The sequence below is a fragment of the Macaca fascicularis genome, chromosome 5 (genome assembly GCF_037993035.2).
Source record: "Macaca fascicularis isolate 582-1 chromosome 5, T2T-MFA8v1.1".
In the NCBI taxonomy this organism is placed as follows: domain Eukaryota; kingdom Metazoa; phylum Chordata; class Mammalia; order Primates; family Cercopithecidae; genus Macaca; species Macaca fascicularis.
The window spans coordinates 9612176-9632988 of record NC_088379.1 but is presented as its reverse complement, the minus strand read 5'-3'; the positions used below and the strand labels follow the sequence as shown (position 1 = coordinate 9632988).

At 41.3% G+C, this 20813-nt stretch overlaps 1 long non-coding RNA gene across 1 annotated transcript in view; it reads left to right on the top strand.

The window, feature by feature from the left end:
* Positions 1–20813, top strand: part of LOC135970880 (uncharacterized) — a 56327-nt gene that overhangs the window by 12328 nt on the left and 23186 nt on the right. Inside the window, exon 2 of the long non-coding RNA XR_010586747.2 lies at positions 9616–10065. This is a non-coding gene — a long non-coding RNA (uncharacterized lncRNA). The remainder of the gene's footprint in view (positions 1–9615; positions 10066–20813) is intronic.

Sequence of the window (20813 nt, the reverse complement as noted above, 5' to 3'; positions counted from 1 at the left end):
CTGTATAGCTAAGACAATCCTAAGCTAAAAAACAAAGCTGGAGTCATTATACTATCTGACTTCAAACTATACTACCAGGCTACAGTAACCAAAACAGCGTGGTACTGGTAGCAAAACAGATATATAGACCAATGGAACAGAACAGAGGCCTCAGAAATACCACCACATATCTACAACCATCTGATCTTTGACAAACCTGACAAAAACAAGCTATATGGAAAGGATTCCTTACGCAATAAACGGTGTTGGGAAAACTGGCTAGCCATATGCATAAAACTGAAACTGGACGCCTTCCTTACACGTTACACAAAAATTTAACTCAAGATGGATTAAAGACTTAATGTAAAACCTAAAACCATAAAAATCCTAGAAGAAAACCTAGGCTATACCATTCAGGACGTAGGTATGGGCAAAGATTTCATGACTAAAACACCAAAAGCAATTGCAACAAAAGCCAAAATTGACAAATGGGATCTAATAAAACTAAAGGACTTCTGCACAGCAAAAGAAACTATCATCAGAGTGAACAGGCAACCTAAAGAATGGCAGAAAATCTTTGCAATCTATCCATCTGACAAATGGCTAGTATCCATATTCTACAAGGAACTTAAACTAATTTACAAGAAAAAAAAAATTAAAAAGTGGCAAAGGATGTGAACAGATACTTCTCAAAAGAAGACATTTATGCAGCCAACGAACATATGAAAAAAAGCTCATCATCACTGGTCATTAGGGAAATGCAAATAAAAACCAGAATGAGATGCCATCTCACGTCAGTTAGAATGGCAATCATTACAAAGTCAGGAAACAACAGATGCTGGAGAGGATGTGGAGAAATAGGAATGCTTTTACATTCCCACTGTTGTTGGGAGTGTAAATCAGTTCAACTATTGTGGAACACAGTGTGGCAATTCCTCAAGGATCTTTGACCCAGCAATCCCATTACTGGGTATGGTATATACCATACCCAAAGGATTATAAATTATTCTACTATAAAGGCACATGCACACACATATTTATTGCAGCACTGTTCACAATAGCAAAGACTTGGAACCAACCCAAATGCCCATCAATGATAGACTGGATAAAGAAAATGTAGCAGATATATGCCATGGAATACTATGCAGCCATAAAAAAGGATGAGTTCATGTCCTTTGCAGGGACATGGATGAAGCTGGAAACCATCATTCTTAGCAAACTAATACAGGAACAGAAAACCAAACACTGCCTATTCTCACTCATAAGTGGGAGTTGTACGATGAGAACACATGGACACAGCAGGGAGGGGAACATCACACACTGTTGGGGAGTGGGGGGCTAGGGGAGGGATAGCAATCGGAGAAATACATAATGTAGATGACGAGTTGATGGGTGCAGCAAACCACCACGGCACATGTACACCTATGTAACAAACCTGCACATTCTGCACATGTATCCCAGAACTTAAAGTATAATTTTAAAAAAGTCAAAACAGTCAGAAATAATAACAGCTACAAGTCTTTAAGAAATACATAATATAAAAAATGTAAATAGTGAAATAAGTGAAAAATTGTGTGGGGGACAGGTACAAGTCTAATGTTTCTGTATGCAACAGAATTTCTGTTATCAGTGTAAAATAGTCTGTTATACTTATGAGAGGTTTTATTTCAGTCCTAAGTAAACACAAAGCAAAAAACCATAGCAGAGACACAAACAATAAAGAAAAGGGAATAAAAACTTAGCACTACAAAAAGAAATAATAATGAATGCTCCCTCTTCTGGGTGGACATCAGCTAAATTTGGTCGGGATTTCCTTTCTGCTCTAACAGGACAGCACTGAGTTCAAGGCCTCCCAATTACTGTGTTATCCCTCCCTCAGCACCCAGAGATGCCCTCTGCATCATGCAGCTGTGCCTGCTGCTGCCAACGGGTGAGGGAGAGGTGGTGTTGGCAATTCAGGGCTTAGTGCCTCTTTCAGCTATGTGAAGTTAAAACCAGGTGCTGTGTGTGCTCACATGCTTATTAGTTCTTACAAAGGTGTTTTTTTCTGTGTAGATAGGTGTTAACTTGGTCTTCTTGTTGGGGGGACAATCAGTGGGGCTTTCTATTCCATCATCTTGGTTTGCCTTTCCCCACTGTGTCTTTGTATTCAAATTTCTCTCTTCTAAGGATACTGGCCATATTGGATTTAGAGCCCACTGTAATCCAATATGACCACCTAATTATATTCGCAGAGATCCTATTTCTATATACAGTTACATTTATAACTTTAAGGGCTTTAGACTTGAGAGAACACAATTCCATCCACAACAGTGCACATATGTGAAGTTTCTCTATTAACCTTTAGTCTACAATCTAGACTTTTAAGACGAACAATCAGGCTGGGTGCGGTGGCTCACGCCTGTAATCCCAGCACTTTGTGAGGCTGAGGTGGGCAGATCATGAGGTCAGGAGATCAAGACCATCCTGGCTAACACGGTAAAACCCCGTCTCTACTAAAAGCACAAAAAATTAGCCGGGCATGGTGGCGGGCGCCTGTGTGTCCCAGGCGGGAGAATGGCGCGAACCCGGGAGGCGGAGCTTGCAATGAGCCGAGATTGCGCCACTGCACTGCAGCCCCAGCGGCAGAGCGAGACTCCGTCTCAAAAAAAAAAAAAAAAAAAAAAAAGAGAAACAATCAGGTAACAATATGCATCCCCTTGCCTCAATTTGGCAATGTTTGTCATCTAGGCTTCTGGCCAGGTTGTCTTATTTAGCTTTTAGTAAACTACTTTAACACTTGCATTTTAATTTCAGTGTTGCTCAGAAGCATTTGAAAATTAATCATTCTAGTTTTCTTAAAACCTTCCTTTCTCTAGCCTTTCCAAATCAGTGTTTCTTCCTGAGTTGTCGTCTGTCTTTCCAAGCATCTCCTTCAAGTCTCCATCTGTGTCAGGGGTCCCGCCAAGACCGCCCTGAGTTTTCATGGCCCACTGCAAGAGCTCTCAGGACCCATTATATAGTCATACTTGTAAGCTAAGATTTATCACAGTGAAGGGATACAAAATACAGTGAGCAAAAGGGGAGGGTACATACAGACAAGTCCAGTGGAAACCAGGTGCAAGCCCCCAGGAATCTTCTAATTGTGGAGTCACACAGGGCACACTTAATTCCCACTGCAAGGAGTTGTGACAAAGTAAGTACCTATCTGGGAAGCTCATTAGAGGTTTTTATTAGAGCTCATAAAAAAACAGTTTTTATTGGGGCCTGGTTTTGTTGACACCCTCTGCCTGGCATGCATTCAACGCAGACCACATTGTCTGCACACAATGGGCACAGTGAGCCATTCTTATTGAGAGGAAACTTCCTATCAGTGTGAGTAACTGTTTACCAGCCTGGGGCCAACCTTCAAGCAGACCCTTCTGAAGATCGGTCTCAGACTCAGCTGTATTAGCTCTTTTCTTCTACCCTTCACCACTTCCCTTCTCTTTTTGCCATTCCCTTGGGCTCTTCCTAAATGTTTATTTCTCCAGATAAATACTAGTTAAGTAACATTTAAAGTATATTTTTTGAATGACGGGCATTACTTGAGATTATAATTTGTTTATGATACATAAAGATGTATTTCCGTTTTTGATATGGTGAAAAAAATGATAGACAACAGAGGCATATCATGTGCTTGCATATGTAGGAAGTCTCAATATTATTCAAATAGAAAGAGAGGAAGTCAAACTACCTCTTTGCAGACAATATGTTCCTATCTAGAAAACCCCATAGTCTCTGTCCAAAGGCTACTAGAACTGATAAACAACTGCAGTGAAGTTTCAGAATGTCAAATTAATGTGCAAAAATTATACACCAGTAACATCCAAGCTGAGGGCAAAATCTAGAATGCAATCCCATTCACAAAAGCCAAAAAAAGAAAAAAAAGAGTAAGATACCTAGGAACACAGCTAACCAGAGAGGTGAAATATCTCTGCAAAAAGGATTTCAAAACACTGCTTAAAAAATATCAGAGATGACAGCTGGCATGGTGGCTCAAGCCTGTAATCCCAGCACTTTGGGAGGCCGAGCTGGGTGGATCACCTAGGTCAGGAGTTCGAGACCAGCCTGGCCAACATGGTGAAACCCTGTCTCTACTAAAAATACAAAAATTAGCCAGGCAGGGTGGTGGGCACCTGTAATCCCAGCTTCTCGGGAGGCTGAGGTGGGGGAAGTGCTTGAACCTGGGAGGCAGTGAGCCGAGATTGCGCCACTGTACCCCAGCCTGGGCGGCAGAGCAAGACTCCATCTCAAAAAGAAAAGAAAAGAAAAGAAATAAAAGAAATCAGAGATGACACAAACAAATGTAAAAACATTCCATGCTCATGGATAGGAAGACTCAACACTGTTAAAATGGCATTATAACCTAAAGCAACTTACAGATTCAGTGCTATTTCTCTCAGACCAGCAATGTCATTTTTCACAGAATTAGAAAAAAAAAGATTCTAAAATTCATGTGGAACTAAAAAGGAGACTGAATAGCCTGAGGAATCCTAAGCCAAAAGAACAAAGCCAGAGGCACCACACTACTGGACTTCAAACTATACAAGCCTACAGTAACCAAAACAACATGGTACTGATACAAAAACAGATACATAGACCGATGGAATAGGTTAGGAAACCCAGAAATAAAGCCACACACCTACAACCATCTGGTCTTTGACAAAATTGACAAAAACGAGAAATAGCGAAAGAACTCCTTAATAAATAGTGCTGGGATAACAGGCTAGCCATATGCAGAAGATTGAAACTGGACCCCTTCCTTTCACCACATACAAAACTCAATTTAAGATGGATTGAAGACTTAACTGTAAGACCTAAAACTATGAAAACCTTAGAAGAAAATCTAGAAAATGCCATTCAGGACATAGATCTTGGCAAAGATTTCAGGACAAAGTCTTCAAAAGCAATTGCAATAAAAAATATTTATAGATAAGTAGGACCCAATTAAATAACTTCTGCACAGCAAAAGAAACTATCAACAGAGTAAATAGACAACCTCCAGAATGGGAGAAAATATGTGCAAACTATGCACGTGACAAAGTTCTAATATCCAGAATCTACAGGAATCTTAAATCAGCAAGCAAAAAACAAGCAACCTTGTTAAAATGGGTAAAGGACATGAACAGACATTTCTCAAGACATTTCTCAAAAGAAGACATATGCACAGCCAAACATGAAACATGCTGAACATCACTAATCATTAGAGAAATGCAAATCAAAACTACAATGAGGTGTCATATCCCATGCCAGTCAGAATGTCTGTTATTAAAGTCAGAAAATTACAGATGCTGGGAAGATTGTGGAGAATAAGGGAATGCTTATATACTTCTGGTGGGAATGTAAATTAGTTCAGCCACTGTGGAAAGCAGTTGGAGATTTCTCAAAGAATTTAGAACTACTATTTGACCCAGCAAAATCATTATTGAGTATATGCCTGTATTAGTCCATTCTCACACTGCTATAAAGAAATACCTGAAACTGGGTAATTTCTAAAGAAAAAAAGGCTTAATTGGCTTACAGTTCTACAGGCTGCACGGGAAGCATGATGCTGGCCTCTGCTTCTGGGGAGGTCTCAGGAAACTTAAACATGGCAGAAGGCAAAAGGGAAGAAAGGCACATCTTACATGGCCAGAGCAGAAGGAAGAGAGTGAGGGGGGAGGTGCTACACACTTTAAAACAGCCAGTTCTCATGAGAACTCACTCACTACCATGAGAACAGCACCAAAGGGATGATGCTAAATCATTCATAAGCAGCCTGCCCCCCTCTGAACCTAAAAGGAGGAAAAAAAAGGTTTATGTATAGTCCCCCACATTTCTTAGGCTTATTCCTATGTATTTAATTGTTTCACCTTAGTTCTATAAATATGATCTTTTCTTCCATTATATGTTAATCATTGTTTTTAATCTGCTTTTAAAAATGCTAATTTCTATATATTAAAGTTCCAACTTGTCACATCTATGTAGTATTAGTAGATACCACAATAATTCATAGAAAATTAGTATACATATTTAGAAATAATTATTGCAAATAACATACCAAGTTCTTTCTTCTTATACCTATTATTTTCTTCTATTTAACTGCTTTGACTGGTACATTCAGAACAGTATTAAATAGTACCAGTTATTGAGATGGCTGAGAAGGTAGGATTGCTTGAGCCTAGGGGTTTGAGACCAACTTGGGCAGTATACCAAGACCCATCTCTAAAGAAAACAAAAAATAAAAATAGTACTACTAATATCAAATCTAGTATTAGTACTAGTATGTATCAGATTACTTTTGGTATTTCACTCTAATCTAGGCTTATTGCTTTGGGTGGAGGAATCTGATTAGAAACATATAACTTGCTAGATATTAAAGTCCACTATATTCCCATATGTACATAGGTCTGCATGTGAACGTACTATTCTTTAGTTATTTTCTTCTCCTGTATTACACTCCCGATTATTGAACTTTATAATAAACTTTAACATCTACAATCTAATAATTACTTTTTGGGAATGGTTGAATTTTTTTTCAAATGCCTTTCTCATTGTAATGATTATATGTAAGATTTTTCCTCCTTGGGACTATTAATAAAGTAAATCATTAAACCATCCTGAATTCCATTTAACTGGTTGTATTGTTGATACTATTCCTGTTACTATTATTGATACTATTATACCCAACAAAATATAGTTTATATGCATGGTCCTAGTGGGCTTTCCTAATATTTCACATTGATTTAGAGATGTGATACCCAAAGCAATACTTCCTTAAAATTAATGGCAAACATGTCATTCCTACACAATTCAGTAGCCAGCCCTTTAAAAAAGATATTTTTCTTATATAAATCAAAATATTATATCCCCAAAATTATGAATAACTCTTTGGTATTGTCTAACACCCAATCTATATTCAAATATCCCTAATTGTCTCAAAATTTATTTTTCAAATTAAGATCTAAACAAAGTACTTGCATTTCATTTGCATATTTTCTTAGCTATCTATCTTGGCTCTGGATGCTGTTGTAAACAGCACAAGTAGTAACTGAATTTGAGGCAGGTGGTCTGAGGCTGACTTCATATGACTTGCAAGAAGCCTACAGGAATGCCTTGAGCCCCACAAGAAATACAGCTATCTTTCCAGATTAAAGTCCTGGCCTGCAGATTTGGCTAAGAAACAAGAAAAATAGGAACACCCACCAAGGTCAAGTCAGCCACACTGGAAAGATTTGCCTCTTTGGAATGGAGCCTTAACCAAAGCTCAAACACACTTTTCCCATTATCTTTGCCTGAGCCGCCCTTTGCCAAGGGAATCACTATACATGCCCAAGTCAGTTCAGGTCAGTGCTAGAGCATCCCAGGGCCCTGCTTCCTAAGTCCCAGTCAGCCTAAGTAGAAACAGTTGTTCATCATGAGCAATGGAGAAAGATGCTTCCATGATCCAACTGCTCTTATACTAATATTTGATGTTTTGGGCCCTGGCAAGGCCCAAAGCCTTGATCTGGCTCCTTATTAGTTGTGTTCCCAGCCACCAGAATTTGTCTCTCAACACATCTGGCCAGTGGATCAAGATCTTACAAGATATTAACATTAGCTGATATGGTTTGACTGTGTCCCCACCCAAATCTCATCTTGAATTGTAGTTCCCATAATCCTCATGAGTCATAAGGCGCAGCTACTTGGGAGGCTGAGGCAGGAGAATGGCGTGAACCTGGGAGGCAGAGCTTGCAGTGAGCTGAGATTGCGCCACTGCACTCCAGCCTGGGCGGCAGAGCAAGACTCCGTATCAAAAACAAAAAAAGCAAAAATAACCCAAAAATAACAAAAGAGGAGACCCAGTGGGAGGTAACTGAATCACGGGAGTGATTAATTCCATGCTGTACTCATGATAGTGAGTTCTCATGAGATCTGAATGTTTTATAAGGGGCTTTCTACCCCCCTTCTCTCTGTACTTCTCCTTGCTGCTGCCATGTGAAGTAGGATGTTTGCATCCCCTGCTGCCATGTGAAGAAGGATGTGTTTGCATCCCCTTCTGCCATGATTGTAAGTTTCCAGAGGCCTCTCTAGTCCTGCAGAACTGTGAGTCAATTAAACCTCTTTCCTTCATAAATTACCCAGTCTCCGGTATTTCTTCATAGTAGCGTGAGCACGGACTAATACATTAGCCTTCAACTTTCATGTTTTAACTCATGTTCTGTCACTCAGGCTAGAATGCAGTGGTGTGATCATGGTTTACTACAGCCTCGACTTCCTGGGCTCAAGCAATCCTCCCACCTCAGCCTTTTGAGTACCTGGAACTACAGATAGGCACAACCATGCCTGGCCAATTTTTGTGCACGTGTGTGTGTGTGTGTGTGTGTGTGTGTGTAGATGGGGTCAACACTATGTTGTCTAGGCTGGTCTGGACTTCCTGGACTCCAGTGATCTGCCACCTCAGTCTCCCCAAGTGCTGGGATTACAGGCATGAGCAATGGGCCTAGCACCTTCAACTTTTCTATCTACTCCCAAATTAGGAAATCAACCAAGGAATAACACAGAAGTCAGATGGAGTTAAATACCTTAACTTCATTTCTGGCAACTAGATTGGAGAACACAGTTGATACATGTGGTCATAATAAGCCTCTTGAGATTTCACATGCTATAATACCTGCCACCCAGTCACTGACCCTGCAGGACATCACAGTCTTCTTTACAGGATCAGCTGGGCCCTGTCACTGCCCTACAAAAGGCAGTAGGGGACAACACACATCCTGTGGGCTGGGGAAACCCAGAAAAGAATGATCACCATAGTGACGAGCCACACAGGCTCAGCTCATTACCCTAACAGGATGGGACCCCTCTAACTCCTCCTCTGAGCCAAAGCAAAGTTCATAAGGAAGACAGCTGGAAGTGCTCCTCATATACTTCTGGATAGTGGAACAGAAAGTCCCTTCTCCAGGTAAAAATGTGAGGAATGTGGGTAAGAGTAACAGGACGTCTCCCTTAGGTGAAATACAACCGAAAAGGGGAACTGGCCGTGACATGTTACTAGGTGTACACAAAAAAAAGTGTAAGGTGCTCCTGTGTGCCAGCACTCTGATAGGTGCCACATAGAGCTTATATGATTTTCTCCTTTCAATAGCACTTAAGGAAAATAATCTCCCCAGGATCACCCAGCTAGTGAATGTTAAACTTCTTGAGTCCTGGTTTCTCTACCTATATAAAAAGGACAAACGGATTCAACCATTTCCAAACTCACTGTTTTTTCATATAAACCGAGCTAGTCAGGTGCAGTGGCTCACACTTGTAATTCCAGCTGCTCATGAGGTTGACGTGGAAGAATCACTGAGCCCAGGAGTTTGAGACCAGCCTGGGCAATATAACGAGACCCCATATTTTAAAGACAGAATAAGAACCAAGCCACTTTTGGAAGTCTGACTCATGAAACAAACTAAGCTAACCAGCCTTTTCTCCTGGGCATCTAGTTCTGACTCAGTAATTCCCAGACTTTGTAACTACCTAAGCACCATGTGTTGACCATCCATTCCCACAGGATTGGGGTGGGGGTGAAAAGCAGAAAGGATGGTAAAAACCAAGTATTTAACATTCCCCAAGACTTTTTTTTTTTTTTTTTTTTTTTTTTTTTTACAGAAAGCTATAAATCTTCGGCTGGGCCTAGCTAATGTGCTGTAATAAAAGGAGATGTTGATTCGATTTTCACAATCCATTATTCCAAGGCCAGAGAAAAACAGGAAAAGAGCTGCTTTTCTTGGAAAGAAAAGAAAACGTTTGTCAAATTGTTTCTACTTATTTGTATTCACGCATCCTGTCTCTCCTAATATCTCACCTGTCAGAGACTAACAGGATAAAAGTGGACAGGTAGAATGACTTTAAATTATGCGTATTGAGAAAAATGAATGAAAAACAGCATGCAAAAGAATCCAAGGAAATTAACATGGTTGCTGCTTAGTTCTCTCCTGCTCCCCACTGGAGGTTGAAGAGGAAGATAACATTTCTATTCAATTCAATCCAAAAATTGTTAGGAAGTGAAGATGCAAAGATGATGACATGGCCCTCAAGGAACTCAGAACAGATGAGAAGGTAAGTCTGATACATATGCTAATAGCAATGAGGGCGATAAGCCTAGAGTAACAGATGCAGACTCCCTAACCCGAGGATGCCTTTGGAAGAGATGATATGTGAGCCAAGTCAGAGGTTGTGCAGCAGTGAGCCAGCAAAACGAATAGTGGGACAAAGTCAGCAATAACAGCATTCTAGGCAAAGGAAATACAAACAACAAAAAAATGTCCAACATCTACCAGACCTTGCTGCCTTCTGATACTGTCTTAAGTGCTTTTCATGCAATCTTAACTCTGATGACACTGTGCTCAATGAAACCGCTACTATCAGCATCCCTATTTTTCAAATGTAACAATAAGACTGTAAAGTTAAGTAGCTTGCCCAAGCAGTAGGAGGTACACATCAGAATGAGGATTTGAACTCAGGTCAGTATGATTCTAAAGCCTCATTTTTTAATAGCAACAGGCTACACTGCTCTCCCAAAGTGATCAGCAAAGGTACCAAATGTGGGTGACAGCATATCACCAGGGGGTAATGACTACAAAGTGTGCTGTTTCCAGATGGTAATGGGGGAAGCAGAGAGCAGCTAAAGATTACATGAAACTTTTTTTTTTTTTTTGAGATGGAGTTTCGCTCTTGTTGCCCAGGCTGCAGTGCAATGACACAATCTCAGCTCACTGCAGTCTCTGCCTTCTGGGTTCAACTGATTCTCCTGTCTCAGCCTCCCAACTTGCTGGGATTACAGGTGCCCACCACCACGCCCAGCTGGTTTTTGTATTTTTAGCAGAGACGCAGTTTTACCATGTTGGCCAGGATGGTCTCAAACTCCTGACCTCAGGCGATCCACCTGCCTCGGCCTCCCAAAGTGCTGGGATTACAGGCGTGAGCCACCACGCCAGGCCACATGAAATGTTTTATGTACCACATGAAGAGGTTGGATGTTATCCTGCGGTAATACGATCTCAGAAAATGTTTAAACAGGATAAATGCCATGGCCAGATGTGTTTTATATAAATTCATTCTCTTTGGTCTCACACCACAGTAACGTGAGAGGAACAAGATCAGAGACACAAAGACTTGTAAGATCTAATGGTAACCCAGGAAGTAGGGTGTATGAATTAGGATGGTGGGAGCTCAGGTGGAGAAGAGTGAGATGATTTGAGAAATACTAAAGAACAGTAGGACTGCTGAATATAATGGGTGTAGGCATGACGGAAGGAGGAGGAGGAGGAGGAAGAGTTAAGGATGACTCCAGGTCTTCTGTTGGAATGACTAAGTGAACGTTAGAGCCTCCAACTGGAACAAGAGCACAAGGAGAACTGTTTGGCTTGAGTTCAGATAACACAACAGATTCTTAATTACATAAACTAATTTCTGTAAATTCGTTATGTAAATTATGTAAGCTTGTTTGACTTGGTTTTGAAATGGCTCATGGTTATACCTGTCACAGCTGGATTCCAGGACTCAACCACAATCAGAATTTTTCTTTCATTCTCTCAGCTTGAATTTCCTTTTGTAGCACCCTTGGGCTCACTCTTTATGGCAGTGATAACAATTGACACGCTTTATTTTCTGATCAATCATCATCACAGCTGAAGAGGCTTGGCTTTTAGTAACCACATCAACCCTTGGGAAGGAACTTGAACACCCCCCACTGGGCTCATATATCTGCCCCCTGGAAGATCACTGAGTGGATGGGAAGAGATAATCTGAACAGTGATTCTGGATTATATGTCCTTCCTGCTGATGGGAGGAAGTACGGTCAGGGAAACCTCTGAAAGGAAGAGCAGTCCCATTACCAAAACAGGTCTGTCTAGTGAATAGGCCAAAGCAAAGAAACCCATTCCATGGGAAAACATCCCATTTGATTATATGACTGTGGAATGTGGAGGGACAGGACAAGGTTGAAGGTAAACACTTGGAAGTCATCAGCTACCTTTGAAGTTAAAACTGAAAGAAAGTATAGATAAGATTGAGTCAAGGATGAAAGAATTCAGGGAATACCACCCTTTAAGACAGGAAAAGGAACACAAAGTAGAGCAAAAACAGAGGAGAATAATGTGCCAAAGAATGTATGAGCATTGTCTCATTTAACTTTATTAGCAATACAGCCCTATAAGGAGGGCATAAGGGTTTTTCATTTTAACAGCAAAATTACTCTGAATCTGAGCTTGCTCATCATCAAATTTGCTAAGTGATAGAGCCGGGATTGGAATCTTTTCTTGTGAGACTCCAACTCCATTCTACTAGAAAGATGACATGTTCCCCACCAAGGACCTAAGATGTATGCTGTTTCTAGATGTTTTCTCCTAGCACGTGGGAGATTTTTAAAACACGTATTTTCTTCTTGGCAGTAAATAGCATCTTTGTTCCACAAAGAAACAAAATTAAAAACAGTTCAAATCCTCATGCTTCAGAAGAATTTATACTTAAGCATTCTCAGTCTGTCCTTGATTACATGGGTCTCAGTTATAGACTCAAGAAAACAGAAATATAGAATGTGAGCACTATTAAGATAATTAGAAATAATCTAGTAAAGGATCCAGTGATGGACTTCAGTGGAATCTATTTAGAAACCCTTGAAATTGAATGCAAAATGTTTGTGCACAATGGATGTTTTTTTCTGGGAAGACAGTCTATTCTCTGAATTCTTGAAAGTGTATAGGTCCAAGTACCCTCACTTTGCAGATATGGATATTAGTCATTTATATTCCATGGGCCTCCAGCTCATACCATGAGGCCTTGATAGAATCAGGTCTGGACCTTAGGTCTCTTGGTTCCCAGAGCATGGCACTCTCAGGAAGCCTCTGTAAGTATCCTATTAAGTGCCTGAAAGAAGGGTTTCTTGCCCTGAGATCAACTATACATTTTTTGACCAGCAAGGGTTCCCCCTCTTGTAAACAGTTATTCCTTGGAAAATAAAATTGATATTAAACTGTCACTTACAAGCACAGGGAATATGAGATGTGGACTTGACAATGTTGGCAGTTGGGAACTGCACAGAAATCCAGGGCTCTGTTGCCTTCCTACCCGCTACTCCTTACCACGTCCAAGAGGAGGGGAGAGGACATTAGGTATGAGAATCCACATCTGCTGAGCACCCAGGGGAGAATGAGCTTAGGAAGATCTTGGTTTGGGTTTCCAGAATCAGAGCCCGTGACGAGGATGTGTAAGTTGTTTATTAAAGATGTGCTCCCAAACAAAACTGGGAAAGGAGAACAAGGCAGGGGCAGAAGTCCGGGAAGGGTGTGATGTCAGAGTCCTCTGGAGTGTGACAACAGCCTGATCCCTCAGGGGTGAGAATTTCCACAGAGCGTTTTAGAGCTCATCCAAATTTGAAGCCTGGAATCTGAAGTGCCTTAGTCCTGCTGCAAGGGGCTTGAACTAAAGCACCTGTAGCTCTTTGCGTGTTTTGTGGTATGGGCAACAAAGACAGATCCAGTAGCCCAAGGACAATCATAGGAAGAAGAGAGGTAAATGTGAGCCATAGGAAGAAAATGCACGCATGTTGGGAGGATGTACAGAGTAAAAGGGATCCAAGGGGACCTGGGCAGAATGTTAACGTCTACTGAAGGAAGGAAAATGAAAATTTATTGAAAATTCTCTCATTACCCTCCTTTTTCCCTTTCAATACACAGTTCAGAAGGAAGTTTGCTACGGATTTCTCTCAGTTATTTAATATAGGACAAATAATTTACTATAGCAGCAGATATTATGGGACTTCATTGGATGTTTGTACATTTAAACCTGAGCTTCTGAGCCACAGTTGACTAACACAGGTGCTAATAATCATTTTCAAAGAATATCATTACTCAGTGTTATAAAATACATTACTAATAATTCTACTGCTAACAGCAAACATACATTGTACACTTACTATGGTCTAGAACAGCTCTAATATAAATTTACTTATTTACTCTTCCCATCAAATCACTGAAGTAGATACTCATACCTACTAGACACACAAGGAGACTGAAGCAGGGAGGGGATGAATGTTTCACATAGGAGCACATACGTGGTTAGGAGATGGTGCCGATCTTCAAATTCAGGCAGCCTATTTCTGGAGCTCACATATGCTGTTAACACTACATTGGTTACTTTGGTATTAAAAACTGGGAGTGGAGATCTTAGTTTGTGCTATGAAACCAGTTATCCATTCACTGTATAACCGAGTATTTTTTTATTATTGAACAAACCAAGAACACATGCAATCCTGACTCTTTTAATGAGTGTGTTCATATCACAGAGGTATAATCTGTCTTTCTTGCATGATGATGAGGCTACTGGAAAACCATGAGAATATGTCATGAGTGGTTCTCTTCATATTCACCACCCTTTTCTAAACAGAGCACACATAATGCATGTATTTGAATAACCAGTATCAGTATGTTTTGAGGACAATGACATGCAAACCATCTTATATCATCTCTTGGGGAAAACGGTCTCCTCTTTCATGGCTAACATATGTGGTTTCAGACTCTTCAAACAGCAAAGGCAGGCACTTTTGGAAATGGAGTGCTCATATCTTTCAGCAAAACTTACCAGGTTGTAAAACACATCTTTACTAGCCTAGTGAAGTTAATGTCATTTCCACACAGACCTCCATGAAGTTAAATCTATCTTAGGTACTGGAAAGCTCTGGACAAGTGTTTTACAGTTTTTGAAAACAGCTTTTGTTGAAAGAACCTGAAAGTAATCAACTCATTTTTTAAAGATTCGAATAATTTATTCTAACAAAAGTATAGGGCATGGAAAAATTAGTGTATTTGAATCATTTCAGAGAGTAGAACAAGTTTCACACTAGCAGATTTCAGATTTTAGCACCTTTGAAAAGAAATATTCAGAGTTAGACATAAGTTGTCATATTAAGACAAGTGGCAACGCAGGCTGCAGTTGACCTACAGGGGGGATGGATACTCATTGGACTTCGGTGCAGTTCACATCACAGTGCAGTCATTTGGTTTTTGAGAGTGCCATAAAACACACTTAAAGAGAACGAGAAAGGAGTTCATTGCATTCATGGCTGGTGGTTAGAAGTTGAACTAGAGACAAAAGCAGAAAGGTTATAGGATGGACTGGGAGGTCAAGTAGACAGTCCGAAGGCACCACAGTGCAGTACATGGTCTTATTCTCTCATCGCACAGTGTAGCTCCCATCAGTAGAGCTGTCCCAGAAGCAGGAACTTGCCGTGTGTGATCCAGCTCCATTCTTTTGTGTAATTACACAGGTCACAATGTATATAAATTGTCTTCCCAGCTTGGTGAGTTGGCTTAAAATTTGTTCCACGTTTGTGGTCCACTGGTTCACTTTGCTGTGTTGACAAACATTACCAGCAATGGTGATTTTTTTTTTTTTTTTTTTTTTTTTTGAGACAGTCTTGCTCTGTCACCGAGGCTGGAATGCAGTGGCGCAATCTCGGCTCACTGCAACCTCCGCCTCCCGGGTTCAAGCGATTCTCCTGCCTCAGCCTCCCTATGAATAGCTGGGACTACAAGCGCCTGCCACCACGCCCGGCTAATTTTTGTATTTTTAGTAGAGACGGAGTTTCACCATCTTGGCCAGGCTGCTCTCGAACTCCTCACCTTGTGATCCGCCTGCCTTGGCCTCCCAACGTGCTGGGATTACAGGCGAGAGCCACCGCGCCCGGCCCCAATTATCCTTTCTATAGCCTTTTTTACAATGTTGCTCACTTCAACAATAAAGGCAGCCTCCTCTGCAGTCTCGTGGTGGCCCATCTTTCCTCCAGGGAATAGCCTCCGCCTCCTGGAGTGGTGCGACGCAGGCACACTCAGGCCCCGCCCCACATGTGCCACGCCTCTCTCCGTAGCCGGGCAGGCACAGGCGGGCATGCCCCACCCACCCCCAACTCCTTTTTTTTTTCACTTGTGTTACATTTATTCATCTCAATTCATCCTTAGAGCAAAACTCTGCAGTGGGTGCTGCTTTTTTTTTGTTTGTTTGCGAGGAAGTCTCACTCTTGTCCCCCAGGCTGGAGTACAATTGCGCCATCTTGGCTCACTGCAACCTCCGCCTCCCGGGTTCAAGCGATTCTCCTGCCTCAGGCTCCTGAGTAGCTGGGATTACAGGCGTCTGCCACCACGCCCGGCTAACTTTTGTATTTTTATTTATTTTATTTTATTTTATTTTATTTATTTTATTTTATTTTTTGAGACGGAGTCTCGCTCTGTCGCCCAGGCTGGAGTGCAGTGGCCGGATCTCAGCTCACTGCAAGCTCCGCCTCCCAGGTTCACACCATTCTCCTGCCTCAGCCTCCCAAGTAGCTGGGACTACAGGCGCCTGCCACCTCGCCCGGCCAGTTTTTTTTTTTTTTTTTTTAGTAGAGACGGGGTTTCAACCATGTTGGCCAGGCAAGGTCTCGAACTCGACCTCAGGTGATCCGCCCGCCTCGGCCTCCCAAAGTGCTGGGATTACAGGCGTGAGCCACCAAGCTGGGCCAGTGGGTGCTATTTATCTCCACTTTGGAAATGAGAGTAGCAGAGAAGGATGACTAAGATTTACAAAGTGTTGAGAATCCAGCCTGGCTAGGGGATGCTAACCAGAGCAGGGCCTTATGGCCCCAGGAGACCTGGTTCTAGTTGGGTTCTTTCCTAAACCACAAACCCACCAAAAGCAGCGTATCCTCTAGGATAAATACCCGCAAAGGCCCAGGGAAAATGTTCCAGGTGGTCAAGAACTCAATTCCTAATGAAAGCTTGGTAAATGAACTATGCCTCGGTCTGTTCATCCAGAAATAGGGTTAATATTTTACTACTGGCAGGGTACAGTGGCTCACACCTGTAATCCCAACACTTTGGAAGGACAACACAGGAGGATGACTTAAACCCAGGAGGAGTTAGAGACCAGCCTGAGCAACATTGTGAGACTCCATCTCAACAATCAGTCAATCCATAGCCGGGCATGGTGGTACATGCCCTGTAGTCCCAGCTACTGGGGAGGCTCAGGCGGGAGGACCCCTTGAGCCTGGGGGGATGAGGCTGCAGTGAGCCATGACTGTGCCACTATGCTCCAGCCTGGGCAACAGAGCGAGAGTCTGTTGTCCCTTAGAAGTTTGTTTACTACATAGCACTGAGCAAGCCACACCAGTACTCTCCTGATGTCCATAAACAGATGGATATGGATTAATCAAGGTTTACTGAGTACATTTCCTTACTTCAGCTTTTCAGGAATAAAGGGACACGATCAGGATTCACAGTGAGAAGTGCTGATGCTTATGTGGGTTAAATTCCATCATTCAGTCCCTGGGCTTTTTCGTGTTGTTGTTGGTGCTGCTACTGTTTTAAACTGTTTCTCAGGTCTCCAATCTTCCTCCTCCTGTGTACCATGGCTAAAGTCATCCTCCAAAATATCCCCAACCTACAACCCATTAGTGGCTCCACTGAGTAAAGTCTTGGCTCTTTACCGTGACCCTCCAGACCATTGCATTGTCATCTTGCATTCCCGTAGTCTCCTCTTTCTTTTGTAGTCTTTTCCAAGCTTTTAATTTTGGTATGGTATTAGAGCTACAGAAACATTACATCAATAGTATAATAAATGCTATATAGCTTTTGCCCAGATTCACCAATTGTTTACCTTTCCCCTTTTTTGTTTCTGTGTAAATGTATATTCATATTCACATAGAAACACAAATGGGGACACACACATTTTTTCTAAACCACTTGAGATTAAGCTTAAAACATCAAAACCTTTTACTGAAGAATAGGAATGTTCTCTCATATAACCACAGTACAATTAGGAAACCCAGAGAAGTTAATACTGATATTATCTAATTCTTAGTTTTTAATCAAATGTCCATCAATTGTCTCAATGTCTGCTCTAGCTCCCCTTACCCCCAGCCCAGTGCAGGATCCAGTACAGAACCACGTGCTGTGGTTGTCATGTCTTTAATCTGGAATAGCTCCTCATTCTCCTTTTGATAATTTTGAAGAGTAAAGGTCACTTTTTTTTTTGGTAGAAAATCTGTCAAAGTCAAAAAAAAAAAAAAGACACTTGGGTTTGTCTGAGTTTTCTTCATGATTTGATTCAGGTTATGCATGGCAGGATTCCACCAGAAGTGATGGTGTGTCCTTGGTGCCTCTGATCAGAAGGCTCCTGACATTCATTTGTTCCAAAATTGCTAGTGTTAACTTTGATCATTTGTTTAGGTGATGTGTTAGGTTTCTCCATTTTAAAGTTACTGTTTTCCCATTTGTAATCCATAGGCAATTTGTAAGGGGCACTTTGAGACTAACTATCTCAAACTTCTGTCCACAGCAACCAATGCTCATTTTTGAACTCCATCCTTTCTTCCATATTTAGGTGTTATTCTATTGTTTTTTTTTTAAAAAAAAGCTTTTACTTCTCCCCATTTATATAATTACTCATTTATATAGAGAGAGATGCATGGATTCACTTTTTTTTTTTTTTTTTTAACATGTACCCAGTATGTCCTCTATATCCATGGGAACTTGATCTGTGGTTGGCTGAGTCCACAGATGTGGAATCCAAGGATACAGAGGGCCTACTGGGGGACTGAGGCATTCATGGGGAGTCATAGAACCAATACCCCACAGAAACCAAGAGATGACTGTTATTCATTACTGCCATCATTTATTTTGCCTTTAAAATGTTCAGATATTTGTCCAATGGGACCTTCCTCAACATGGCCTATATATGCTTTTGATACATCGCCGTCATTCTTTGAACACTTCGTTACCTCTGGACAAGTGGCCCCAGGCTCATCTTGTCCCTGTCTTCATCCTGAAATTGGCCTCTTCTCCAAGATTACAAGCTTCCTTTTAGTTGGGAATGACATTTAGAAACCACAATAAGGGCACCAGGTGGGCTCATGATTTGTTTAGGCGGTGTCTTTTAGGTTGCTCCACTTTAAAGCTACTATTTTTCCCTCTATAATCAATAGGCAGCTTACAGGGGATACTTTGAGACTGTGTAACTATCTCAAACTTTAATCCCCAGCATCCACTGCTGATTTTGAACTCCATTCCTTTTATATTAGGTGTTATTCTATTGTTTAAAAAAAAAAAAAAAAAAAGGGGCTTTCACATCTCTCCCCATTCATGCATTTGTAGGCCCTCTGAATAGGAGGAATACACACATACATACATACATATGCATACACACACTGAAATTTGAGAGCCATTGCCCTAGAACAAAGACAGGAAAATTTCTTAGAGAACCGAATAGTTCTTTATTTACAAAAACAGGCAGCTGACCAACAGGTCATGCATTCTGATCCTGCTCTAGCACCATGAGATTTTCCAGTTGCGTGGCAGAGCTACTTGGAGCTATAGCTTAATCTGTTGCAGATTGCTTTCTTGTTCCTGGCCCTCCAAAACTGGCAGCCTTCAGAGTCAACCCAGTTAGTGGATGACAGCAATATTCCCAAGCATGAGATATGATCTTTCCAAATCAGAAGGGCTTCATAGTTCCTTTAATTTACAACAGGAAGTATATGTAAGATGCAATAACCACTGTTCCCCTAAAACCTCACAAATTTGGCCGGCTGCTGAAATTCTGTAGGGATTTCTTCTACCAACTGGTACACATATACCTTATTAAGGCTTCCACTGTTGTCTCTGTTTTCTCCTTTTTAGGTCAGATCTTCATGATTTCATCAATATAATGGATCAGCATAATAGTCTGTGTAATATCCAGATGATAGAACAGCCATTAAACTATATTGCTGGAGAAAGCATTAGAGAGTACAATTTCCTGGGACAAGACCCTGATTGTGTACCACTGTCTATCCCAGGCGGATGCAAACGCTTTTGATCCTCTCTTCTGATGGGATTGAAAAGAATACATTCACCAAATCAATGACCACATACTAAGTAGCCAGAAGCTATGTCATAATTATCTATGATAATTATGAAACCACAATATAATAATAGTTATAATTAGGCTACCACTTGATGGAGTTGACAGTAGTTATATCAGTCGTGAGCCATCTGGTTTTTTTCAGGAGCCACACTGGCAAATGAAATGGAGATGTAATGGGGAGCAGCAACCCTATCTCCTTAAAATCTTTGAGCGCAGCACTCCAATGGCACTCATTGCCATTCCAGCCTACATAATATATTGCTGTATATTTACTCCCTTGGCCTGGAGGTTGGGTAACTTCAGAGGGTTCCACTTAGCTATTCTGATTACATAGGTGTACTCCACAGTTCAAGGACTTAGTGTGAGTGTTCTGCCAGTTACTAAGTATATCCATCCTGATCAATCCACTCAGGGATCAGGAAAATCAACACAGGGTGAGTCCACGAACACACTGACCCTTGTGAAATGGATTTAGGCCAGGACTCTGTTTGCCACCTGGCCTCTATTTACCTCGTCCAATCTAAGAAGGAAGCATGAAGGCATGTTAGCCCTCATGGTTTTAGCATCCTCTTAGACCCTATATCCATCCAACTGCCCTTGAAAGATATGGGTATTTCCCTTCCCCCAGTGTACGGATATGTTGATAAAAGGCTGTAACTTCTTATGAGGAAGGACTGGGAAATTAGTGAATATACTTCCTGTCCTATTGCAGAGTCTTTCCTCAAGGAGATTCAGGCTTCTGTTGAATCAATGGCTCAGTTCTGGAACTTAAGAATCATGGCTTTTCACTGGGAAAGCTGATGTCAGTCTCAGTTTTCATGAATCTATTGGTGCTTTTTGTTGGCTGTCAATCGACCTTGCCCCTAGCAACTGGGTGGTGTATTAACTATCACTATAGATTCCTACAGGTGAGTCCTCCTGGTTGTGATTCT